This window comes from Adiantum capillus-veneris, chromosome 8, assembly GCF_014529385.1.
Source record: "Adiantum capillus-veneris isolate H3 chromosome 8, ASM1452938v2, whole genome shotgun sequence".
Taxonomy (NCBI): domain Eukaryota; kingdom Viridiplantae; phylum Streptophyta; class Polypodiopsida; order Polypodiales; family Pteridaceae; genus Adiantum; species Adiantum capillus-veneris.
The window spans coordinates 132984511-132996386 of NC_140938.1; the positions used below are offsets into that span (position 1 = coordinate 132984511).

General features: G+C 42.0%; 1 pseudogene; it reads left to right on the top strand.

Moving 5' to 3' along the window:
- Positions 1 to 7297: 7297 nt before the first annotated feature.
- On the top strand, positions 7298 to 9833 carry LOC147452985 (chlorophyll a-b binding protein CP24 10B, chloroplastic-like; annotated as a pseudogene).
- Positions 9834 to 11876: the final 2043 nt, after the last annotated feature.

Here is an 11876-nt window from a genome sequence, read left to right on the forward strand (position 1 = left end):
CCATCTTGCGATACATAGCGACATCCTCAATGTAATGTCCATCATCAAACAACTTCACATTTTGATCAAGAGGTGTATCAACCGGTTTGCATGCTGTCATTCCATACTTCTCAAGCATATCCAATGCGTATTGTCTTTGTATCATCCAAATTCCTGATAAAGTATTGACAATTTCAATTCCCAAGAAATATCTCAACTCACCAAGGTCCTTCATGTTGAATTCTCTCAACAAACTCTTCTTGACATGCAAAATTTGCTCAACATGACTTCCAGTGAGAATCAAGTCATCAACATAGATAACAATAACGACGATCTCTCCATCAACATGCTTCAAAAATAATGAGTGATCAGCAATAGATTGTTTAAATCCAATCTTCTTCAAGAATCTGGTTATCTTTTCACACCAAGCTCTAGATGCTTGCTTCAAACCATACAATGCTTTCTTCAACTTACACACATAATATGGGAACTCTGGATGTTGATAACCCTCTGGCTGTATCATATAAACTTCTTCTTCCAAGTCACCATTCAAGAATGCATTATCCACATCCATTTGCCGTAACTTCCAACCGAACATACTTGCCATTGCTATCACCAATCTGACTGTTGTCATCTTTGCAACTGGACTAAATGTCTCATCATAATCAAGACCTTTTGTTTGTGCATAACCTTTAGCAACAAGCCTCGCTTTGTATCTTTCCACACTACCATCTGACTTGCACTTGACTTTGTATACCCATTTTGAACCAATTGCTTTCTTTCCACTTGGCAAGCGAACCAAATCCCAAGTGTCATTCTTCACAAGAGCATCCATCTCATCATCCATAGCTGACTCCCATTCTGATTTTCCAATTGCCTCTTGAAAACATGTAGGCTCTTTATGTTGCACACGTGAAACCATGTATGCATAATGTGTACGCATGTAACCATTGTATGTCAATCTATCAACTGGATAACGCACCCTCTCTGATCTTCTCAATTGTGGTGCACTCTTCTCTTCAACTCTTGCATATGGGGGTACATATTTCTCAATATGCTTACTTCCAGGTGTCCTCAAATGTGGTAAATCATGCTCTTCATCAAGGCTTTCATCTCCAGAACTCTCTTCAACCACTTTCTTCTTGCCTTTCTCGTCTTGCTTCTTATCTCGCAAACGACCGCTCCATGGGTTGACACTTCCTGTACTCTCCTCTGCCATATGTGGTCCTGAAATAGTTCTTGTTGATGGTCCTGGCTTATCAACAACATGACGCACATTCTCTTGCTCTTCATACTCATCTTCTATCATCACTGGCTTTGGTTTATACCATGGTTCATGCTCACAAAATCTGACATCTCTACTGACATAAACTTGTCTTGTCGTAGGATCATAGCACTTGTAACCTTTCTTTTCAACTGGATAGCCCAAGAATATACACTTCACTGCCTTTGGCTCCATCTTCTTTCTTGCTTCATTTGGTACATGAACATAGCAAACACATCCAAAAACTTTCATGTAGGAAACTGTTGGCTTGATCCCATAAAGTCTCTCATAAGGTGAAATTTCATGAATGGCAGCTGTTGGTGTTCGATTCATAATGTGTACTGCTGTATGAACTGCTTCAGCCCAATATGTTAATGGCATATTCATCTCATTCATCATGGCTCTTGCAATCTCTGCTATGACTCTATTCTTTCTCTCAGCAACTCCATTTTGTTGTGGTGTGTATCTGCAAGTAATCTGTCTTCTTATGCCTTGTTCACGTAAGTAATCATCAAAACTGTGTGACATGTACTCTCCCCCTCCATCTGTACGTAGGCATTTAATTTGACAACCATTCTCTTTCTCAACCATAACTTTGAACTCCAAAAATACTTCAAATGCCTCTGACTTTGCCTTGAGAAAGTAAACCCATGTCATTCTGCTGTAATCATCCGTAAATGTGATAAAATATCGACAACCATTTGGTGTAGCATGATCACAAGGTCCCCAAATATCTGAATGAACAATTTCCAAAGGACTCTGGCTAATTCTCCCCCTCTTTGGAAATGGTAAACGAGATTGCTTTCCAAATTGACAAGCTTCACAAACATGATCAAAATTCAATCTGCCAAACTTTGGTAATCCACGTACAATTTGATTTGATTGCATATGCTTTAATCTTCTAAAATTGACATGACCAATTCTCTTATGCCATAAATTTGCCCAATCATCTTGAGTGGCTGATTTGTTTGCATACATACCACTGTGTAAACATGGATCTCCAGCTTCCAATGAGAACAAGCGGCCTTTCTTTCTTCCACGTGCCAATATCTTGCCTGGTTTGCCGTTGTGAAACTCCTCTATGAAGCAGCCATAACGATTAAAACGGACTTGCAACCCTTGATCTGTCATCTGTCCAACTGATGCTAAATTCTTTGTGATTGAAGGCACATATAGAACATCTCCCAATGTGTGTCCCGTCTTTTTCTAGCAATGGAACTGAACCAACATGTGTAATCCGATGCATAGTATCATCACCTGTAGCGACAAACTCATCCTCTTCTAACTTCTCTTTTCTGTCAAACCATTCACCATGATATGTCATATGATTTGTGGCACCACTATCTAAATACCAATCATCTGTATGATGTGGCTCCACCATGCTTCCAACAACATGCTCCATAGGAAATAAATGTCCACTCGACCTATTGTCATATATATTTTGATCATGAGGATTGTATCCAGCAAAGTTTCCTCCATGTCTGCCATAACCTCGGCCTCTTCCACCACGATCACGATTTTGATTTAGCCTTGTGTAACATTCTCTTTCAAAGTGACCATAAATGCCACATCTGTTACAATATCCATCTCTTTGAGGATGTACAAATCGTCCACCTCCACGTCCACGAGTTCGGGCTCTCCCCCTGCCTCTTTGGCTATAATCATTGTAACTTTGACTTTGTTGGTTTTGCCATTGACCTCTTCCAACATTGTTTCCACGACCATAGTTTCCTCTTCCACCTCTATTGTTTCCACGACCTCTAGAGTAAAAAACCTGATCTCTGGAATTGTTATTTGATGTAGAAGAACCTGACTTTCCTAACTTCACCTCTTCTTGCAAACAAAGGTTTACTAACTCTTCAAAATCAGGCATGTGTCCTCGAACAGATATAGATGTATCCAATGACTTGTATTCCGGTCCCAAACCATTCAATGTCACTGAAACTAAGTCATCATCTGGAACTTCAACATTAATGCTCGCAAGATCTTCCTGTATTTGCTTTATCTCTGTCACATAATCTGATATGGATCTATTTCCTCGCCATACACAATGTAACCTTTGCTTCAAGTGAACTTTTCGTGGTTCTGTATTGGAGCTGTTCATTCTTGCTAGTATCTCCCATGCTTCCTTTGGAGATTGAGCCTTCTTCACATGTGGTATAAAGAAGTCACTAATGCATAGTGAAATCCAATGCATCACTTTCCTTGAATTCTCGATCCACTTCTTGTAAGCTTCTACTCCTGCTTGCCATGTTTTATGTGCTTCAACATTCTCTCTATTTGGTTCCAAACCAACCTCTGGACACTCTTGTTCACCTGTAACATAATCCCATAAACCTTTGCCCATGATAAAGTTCTCCATCCTGTAAGACCATATGCTGTAGTTCTCTCTGGTCAGCTTCTCTCCAACAATTTGTGTGACTTGAGTTGAACTTTCTGCCATCTTCACTCTCTCAATTTCTTTCAAAGGATTTTGACAAAATTTCGGCAGAGTTTCGTTTGTATTTGGACAATATCTCAAGTGACAATCTCAACCAAAGTACTCATAAACACTGACATAAAATCTCTCACTGCCAAGGGAAAATCCACTGACTCACTTTGCCACAGACTGACTCAGTACTATGCATAAATACTCTAAAACAATGTCCACATGGACCTGTATGCAAATGCAATCCATACGCTGTCCTGTACCACATATCCATACATCCACCTTCTTCCCATAGTCGTAAACGACATATGAGGTCTTTCGCGGGGCCAGTCGGGGGTTCGCTCCAGTACCTAATCCACCTTGCCAAGGTACCAAAGCTCCCAAGGCAAGGCTTCAAAAAACCTCACTCGACCCTCACAAAGGCTGCAGTTTTCCAAAATACATTGACCGCATATCCATACATAACCACAAAGTACTCAATCTGACAATATAACCGCCTCAACTTCTTCCCACAACCTTTCTTACATAGGCGGCTGTCCATAACGGACCCACAACAACCAAACATAATCTTCGATAACACAATATCATGATGCAAAAGCTCTATGTCGCTCTCCAAAACCTGTGTAAATGCTGAATTCTTCACCTGTAACCTGTAAATCTACTGTCGAGTGCAAAACTCGACATCTCCTATGCTTGTGTGAACTGGCTGTTTGCTGCAGAAAATTGCAGATTTTGGCAAATCTGAGTATGCCAATGCGTCCGGAACGCCCAAAAACATAAAGATAGACTCTTGGATCACTGTATTCCGAGTTCGGGTGAGGGAGTTATGACCAAAAAACCTCTCTTTTTTTGCTGTTTTCCGGAGCTGCGGAAACCTGTGTGTTGACTGTAGCTCCTCAAACTGAGCTCTGATACCACTTTGTAGAGTGCGCAGGTGATGGAGAAGGTAGAAAAGAAGACTACGCACACACACCAACACAAATCGAGACACACACACACAATCGTTACCCTGTAGCAGCCATTCAACGAGCTGCTCTTCTCTTCTTCTTCTTTGAACTATTATCCAAAGTATATTTACAACATAGTATAGTCAGTGTCCAGCCGCCCATAGCACACTGGGCATATTCTTTAACATCATATTCTTTAACAGGCCAAGCCTCTCTCTCTCTCTCTCTCTCTCTCTCTCTCTCTCTCTCTCTCTCTCTCTCTCCACATTAGTGTGAATTGCTAGAGAGTTCATGTTTTGCAAGAAAAAAAGTTTGATCGACCTGCCTCTTGCATTAATCAATTATATCCCTCTTGGCTCTCCTCTCTCTCTCTCTCTCACCACATTAGTGTGAAGTGCTAGAGAGGCTAATTTTTTTAAAGAACAAGAACTTGATGGACCCGCCTCTTGCATTACTCAATTATATCCTACTTGGCTCCTCTCTCTCTCTCTAAGAAGTTAGAGTTTCTCTCTCTTCTTCTTTGTCAATCAGTTAATGATCTTGAACCATCAAAAGATCTAGCGGCACACACCAACGTGGATTTCTAGAGAGAATGTTATTACCTCTTCTCAGGGCTAGAAAGATACATATTTCCTAACTAGTGAAAATAAGGGAAAACTTGAAACTCTCTAGTTTTTAGGTCAAAATTGAAGCTTTTAGCCATAATTACACTAAGACTTGTGTAAATTTCTTGATTTTCCCAAATGCAACCTCAAAATCTAACGAGGTTTTTATCATTACAAACGGTTAAAATACACGGTATCCATTTTTTCGTTTGGAGTTTTGTAGCAATCTCCTTCTCCTCATTTCTCTCTCTAGAATTACGCGCATGTGCACAAGAAGTAGGAACCAGAGGCTCCTCGCCATTTGCTAGTGAACCTAGTGCATCTCTCTCTCTCTCTCTCTCTCTTTATTAATATAATAATATCTCTATAAATAAATTAACCTTTGCTCAATCAGGATTACAACTGCTACCCACATCATCAAGTTTGCATAAGTTTACGCTTCTCTTGAAGAACAAGAAGAGTGCCCACTACTCCTTAGTAATCTTAGATTTCATATATAACTTGCCTACTACTGCTTCATACATTGCCATTTCGGAGCCTACAACATGCCACGATTGTGGGCTTGCAAGAGGACCAACAAAGAAACAAGGGCTGCCCTTGTCGTTTGCACCAGCCTGATCAGAGATGAGGGTTGGCCCAGGAGAGAGAGAGAGAGAGAGAGAGAGAGAGAGAGAGAGAGAGAGAGAGAGAGAGAGAGAGAGAGAGAGAGAGAGAGAGGGGGGGGGGGTTCACCAGATGGATGCGTGCATAGATCACCATGCAAATAGCGATGCATGCAAGGGATGACGTAGTAGTATGATCTTGCAAGATTGGGGGTGAGAGGCTTGTGGGGCAATGGTGGTGCCGCCACGCTCCTTGCTCCCAAAAGAATGCGCCTCAAAGCAAATACCTTCAAAGCCACATCCTTTGCATAACCCTTCAACGATACATTCCGTTGCCTCGTACTGTGTTGATAGTGCCCTTGAGGTCCTATCCGCCATCATGCAAGCCATCCACCATCACCCACAAATCTTGCTCACTCTCTTTCTCTCCTCCTTCTGGCACCACAAGAAGTTTTAGACAGATTCTCACAATAATTCCCACATTGTGACTTACCTCAACATCATTAGCTTCTGTGAAGGAGGCATACATACCTAGCTAGATACGATTGGGGCAGGGGACCACCGGTCTGGTGGGGGGGCCGGCGGTCCTCTGACCCCAATCGTACCTAGCTAGGTATGTGGTGCCTCTTGAGCATAAGCTCATGATTTAATGTTTGGTATGAAAAACACTAAAAAAGAGTCCGTTTTCCTACGTGAGGAAATGTTTAAATATTCTTGTGAATTAAGGGGAGACTTAACACAATCATTAATAGGCTTGCATCATCAATCTAAGCCGTCTTGGGCCGCCAGCTACTTATGACACCATCTCTCTCTTTTCTTTTTTTTTAACCCAAATAAATCCTGAGCTTGGATTTCTCTTAGAAAAAAAAAAAGAGTGTCTCCAACAAACTATAGGCTGTTGAAAGCACTTTACCATAAGCATACAGCCATTAAAGAAGGGTTATCTGATCAACTCTCTAGCAATTGTGTACAAGGGGTTAAGAAATAACAAAGTGCAAATGATGCTCTTCAAAATAGGTTGAACGCGAAGCCATCAACAGGATGCACAAGGTATGTAACCAAGAGCGCCACAAACATGAGGGCATAGGAAATGCCGAGGTCAATTGTGGTTCTGTCACTGGTCGGGGAAGGAGCAGGAGCCATGGATGGTTGGCCGTGCACTAGTAAAAGCAGGAAGACAAAGAAGAGGAGGAAGAGCTTGGAGTACCCCATAGCCAGGTTCCCCACGCAAAAGTCTCTCTCTCTCTCTCTCTCTCTCTCTCTCTCTCTAGCAGCGCGCGCCGACGCACGGTGCTAGAGAGACAGAAAACAAAGAAGAGGAGGAAGAGCTTGGAGTACGCCATAGCCAGCTTCCCCACACAGAAGTCTCTCTCTCTCTATAGCAGCGCGCGCCGGCGTCGCGCGGTGCTACAAAGACATTACATCAAGGCCCACTGTTCGGGAAAAATGTGTCCGCCTTGACTTGTGTGACAATGAGATGGAAAAACCTGCAATGGTGTTCGACAGAAGGTGATGCTACCCAGTCTAACCCCCTCACCCGTCTTCAACAAGTTGAGGACATGCGCAAAAACTGCATGCGAGAAGCTTTGAACTGCAAAGGTCACGCCGGTGCAGGTGCGCCTTTGCCAGCAGGCTAGGGATCATTGGCGGCTGCTAGAGCAAAAACGTCTGTAATAGATGCTTGTCCGCCTGTGTGTGACGTTGCAAGCGCCCAACATGCTCTTTCGAAGCATGTCCGGGCGCCCATGTGTGACTAGGGCCTAATATCGTGCCAGTTTCAATTTCAAAAACGCTGGTTGAAGGCAAGGGGAAGAGGAGAAATTCCCTCCCAAAATAGAGAAAATTAGTGGAAAACCCCAAAAAACTAAACTTAATTTTTTAAAATTTTCTCTAGAAAATTCAATAAAGGGAATTTTCTATGTTTAGTAAAATGAATTTTCTCGAATATATACTACATCGAGCATATATAGGTGCCAGCAATTCAAGGGCAAAAATCCATGAGCTGACTGAACCCTCACGTGTTGATAAAACGAGTGACATGATTATGAAAGATGTGTTCATTTTCGGTGCACGTCATTAGCAAATTCTTCTTTGAATTTATCTTAATTGGAATTTTGTTTGTTTGTGAAATTGATTTTTCCCAAACACTGTTGCACAGGGAGCACTAACCAGTAAAACCCTCAGTTTATAAAACGTTAATGGAAACACATCAAAGAATCACCTTCTCCGTGTAGCGATGCGTGCCTACGTGCGGTCCTAGAGGCAGGTAATGTGTAGGGAGGTCCAGGGTGGAGAAACTCAATCTTCGTGAAGAGATCCGTGTCCCAAAGTAAGCAATGGCATAAGAGCTTTTCTTTCTTTCTCTTTAACTTTCGGCAATGGATAACTCCTTCATTGTCTCTAGTGTCTGGGAAAAATCATTTTCCCAAACATACAAAATTCCTTTCCATGAATTTTCCCAAAAGGAGATTTCAAAAAATTGGGCTATTTAAAAAAAAAAACACTATTCTTCTCTATTTAGGGGCATAATATTAAGTTGTCACATTTTTTCCGAACACTAATTGTCGTTATGACATCAATACGCCCCATCTCTCTCTCTCTCTCTCTCTCTCTCTCTCTCTCTCTCTCGATTTGTGATTCTGTTTGCGTGTGTGCGTTTGAGCAAGAAATAATTCAGCTCTTACCAGTGACTACTCTCTCTCTCTCTCTACGTGTTATGTGCCTCTGGCTGCATGGGCATGGGGGTTGTTAGTGTGTGTGTGTGTGTGTGTGTGTGTGAGAGAGAGAGAGAGAGAGAGAGAGAGAGATAGAGAGAGAGAGATGCTTCGAACTCCGTATTGAGTTATTCTATTTTATGCTACCCATGGTGTTGCAGCTCCTAGCTTTTATATCTGCATGTTATGGACTTGCTTGCATATGGGTTATGAATGCCAAAATCATCATTCATACCTTCTCACATAGAAAATTGATGAAGCTCATACGAATCTCTTCATGGAGATCCAAAGATGAGCACATTCAATCATAAGTGTGCCAAGTTTTTTTGTAAGTGCTTCATTAACAAAGTATAGGCACTTGTAGCGCACGTGCACACACACACACACACACACACACACACACACACACACACACACACACACACACACACACACACACACACACACACACACACACACACAGAAGACAGAACACTCACATTTGGGTCCAAGAAAAGGATCAAGAAAGAGGGGGCAAGGTAGGAACAGGGAAGAGATGGATTCAGAGTAGATGGGGATGGCGGTTGTGGTTCACTATTAATCCATCTTTCACACACACACACACACACACACACACACACACACACACACACACACAGAGATGATGCCCGTGTGAGTTCATGTGCAAAGAGAGAGGTAGAAAGAAAGAGAGAGAGAGAGAGAGAGAGAGAGAGAGAGAGAGAGAGAGAGAGGAGTTTGCTCGCAAGTGAAAGAGTGAGGAAAGGTAGTTGGCAAGCTTGCTTTTGTGTGTAGATATTGTGGCCATTGTAGCAAGATCTTCATCCATCTCGTCTTTGCATAGTGTCGCCCTATGCTCGTCCTCTTCATCAACATCCTTTTCCTTGAAGTTCTACCCTTCCCTCTCCTTCACCCCCTCCAGTGGTTTTTGCCTTATTTGCATGGTCACCAAGAAGGTCTCTGCATGATTCTCTAGAAAGATGTCATGGATTTTTGGGATTAGGGGAGGTGGCAACCTTGTCGATCTTGAATGGCTTGATGGATTGCTTTTCAATGACTATGGCTTTAATCCCCTCCAACTTGGAAAGGATACAACTACCAACAAAGGTGGAAATCTTTGTGGGGCACGTATGGAGCGTGTCCCCTAGTTCCAAGTTCGAGCTCAATCTAGAGCAACTGCTCCATTCTCTTTTGGAAAGTTGTTGGGTACTCTTGACTATTGTTGATGTGATGGTTTGAGAGCACTAGATGGGTTGAATTCTTCGACATCGGTACCCAATCTTTGCTCGGGATTTAGTTTGCTCGGAAAATCTCGCTCGGGCTATGGTAAGACTCCCTCCAAGGCACAATCCTTGAACTTCAAAAAATTGAATCTGCCATCTCGTCCGGACCATTTTGGAGTCTTCTTGGCTTAAAAAAGCATCAAACATACATACCTGCTATCACCTACTGAAGCGATCCGGGGCGGTGGCAACAAGAGAGGCGACCTCTAAATACCCCTCAAGGCTCTTTTGCTGCTCAATTGGGGCTAGAGCAACCACAAGCAAGAAACAACAACAACAAACCCACAACCAAACAAGTGAAGGGGGCACCACCTAGTTATGGGACACGAACTAGGACGCAATAGAGACTTTGTCACAACCAAGAAGAGGCAAAACAAAAAACACACATAAGCAATCTCACACCAAGACCAACACCAAATGGAGCAAGAGAGAGCTAGATCAAAGGGAAAAGAGGGAGAAAGGGAACTTGCATGATACCTTGTTTCTCGCAAATGGAGATGGTTCGCTACAATGCTACCATAGAGATTGTACAAAAACTAACCCAAGGTGTAGTGAATGCTAAACATTGCGAACACACACGCACATTGTCTTAGGGTGTGAGAGCCCTCTCACCACAATACCCTCTTACAATGGACACAAATTTGGCAATGAAAACATACTAAGGACTTTCTCAAACAAGCTCAAATGATAGAACTTAAAAGACACAAGTCACCTTGCATTTGCCAAGCTTTACACAAGTGGAAGGACAAAGAACCTGAAGCCAGGCACGCCTTTGAAGCACCGAAATCTTAATTGTTGATATTGAAAGATCATGTACAATAGTGGTTTGAAATAGACTCACACTCTCTCACTTTGCAATGTGTAGAATCAAAGCTTCTCTCACATCAAGTGTGAAGCTCACAAGGTGGTGACTACACCTAAATCTCTTCCCACGCCCATAATGTTGGGGTGCTATGTGAGAGCATGGGGATGATTTACAAAAGAAGAGGGGCCTATTTATAGGTTGGAGACTCCTCATTAGGCTTATTGATATTCCTATTTTACAAGGTAAAAAATCAAGATTATGATTTTCTTTTTGAATATCAAAACATTGCGGGCCTGCTTGTCTGCTTGAGTCATGGATGTGGGCTCAAGAGAGCACGTTATTGATGGTAGATAAGATGAAAGTAAAGTTTTAAGGAAGGAGAGAGAGAGAGAGAGAGAGAGAGAGAGAGTTTTATTATATGTACATGTGTTGAGGGAAGGTGCTTTTTAGAGTTGGGTTAATGGGTGTTTGTGTTAGTAGGTTAGTAGTTAGTGCTAGCAATCACTAGAAAAAGTTAGTAATATATATTTACAACGGGTAAAATGACTTGAAGGATGAGAAAAGAGGGGTGAATGAGATGGGTGTACCCTTGAGATGTTGAATCCTTGAGGAATCTAGGACTCACCCGTGCGTACGTTGTTGAAAGTGATCGTCGTTCTTCTTCTTCTTCTTTTCACGCTGCCGTCATAGTTAAATCACCACAAAGAGAATGCGGATTTTGTTGATAAAAAACCCCCATTTTGCAAAGACTTGGTAGGTTTTGTATTTTTTATGCATTCTTCAAAGGGTAGAATAAAATTGTAATGTGGGAGTAATAGAGAGAGAGAGATATGGAGATGGTGGTTGCAGGTAGAGCTTCAAAACAGAGCTATGGGTGTGAGAGGGGAGACTAATGGTGAAGAGGGTGTGAGAAAATCATGGAGGTTGTAGGTTTGAGTCAGGAACAGAGAGAAATAAGTGTGTGTGTGGAAGTAGGAAAGGAGGTGAGAGAAGACTATGGGTTACTTGTGAGAAAAGTGAGCAGACTGGGGTCCACCAAAAAAATCCTATCTCACCGATGATAGAACCAAAAAATATCAAAAGTTTTGAGGTAATTTTTCAGCTCTTGGTTGACATTTTGTCTTTTAGTTACCACTTCAAATTCAGAGTGGAGATAGATATAAAAAATCCCACCAAAATGCCTATTTTTTTCAAAAAAAAGTCTTCAGTGGCCCCCCTTTTGTTAAATTTGCATTAGGCTCCAAAGGTGAGT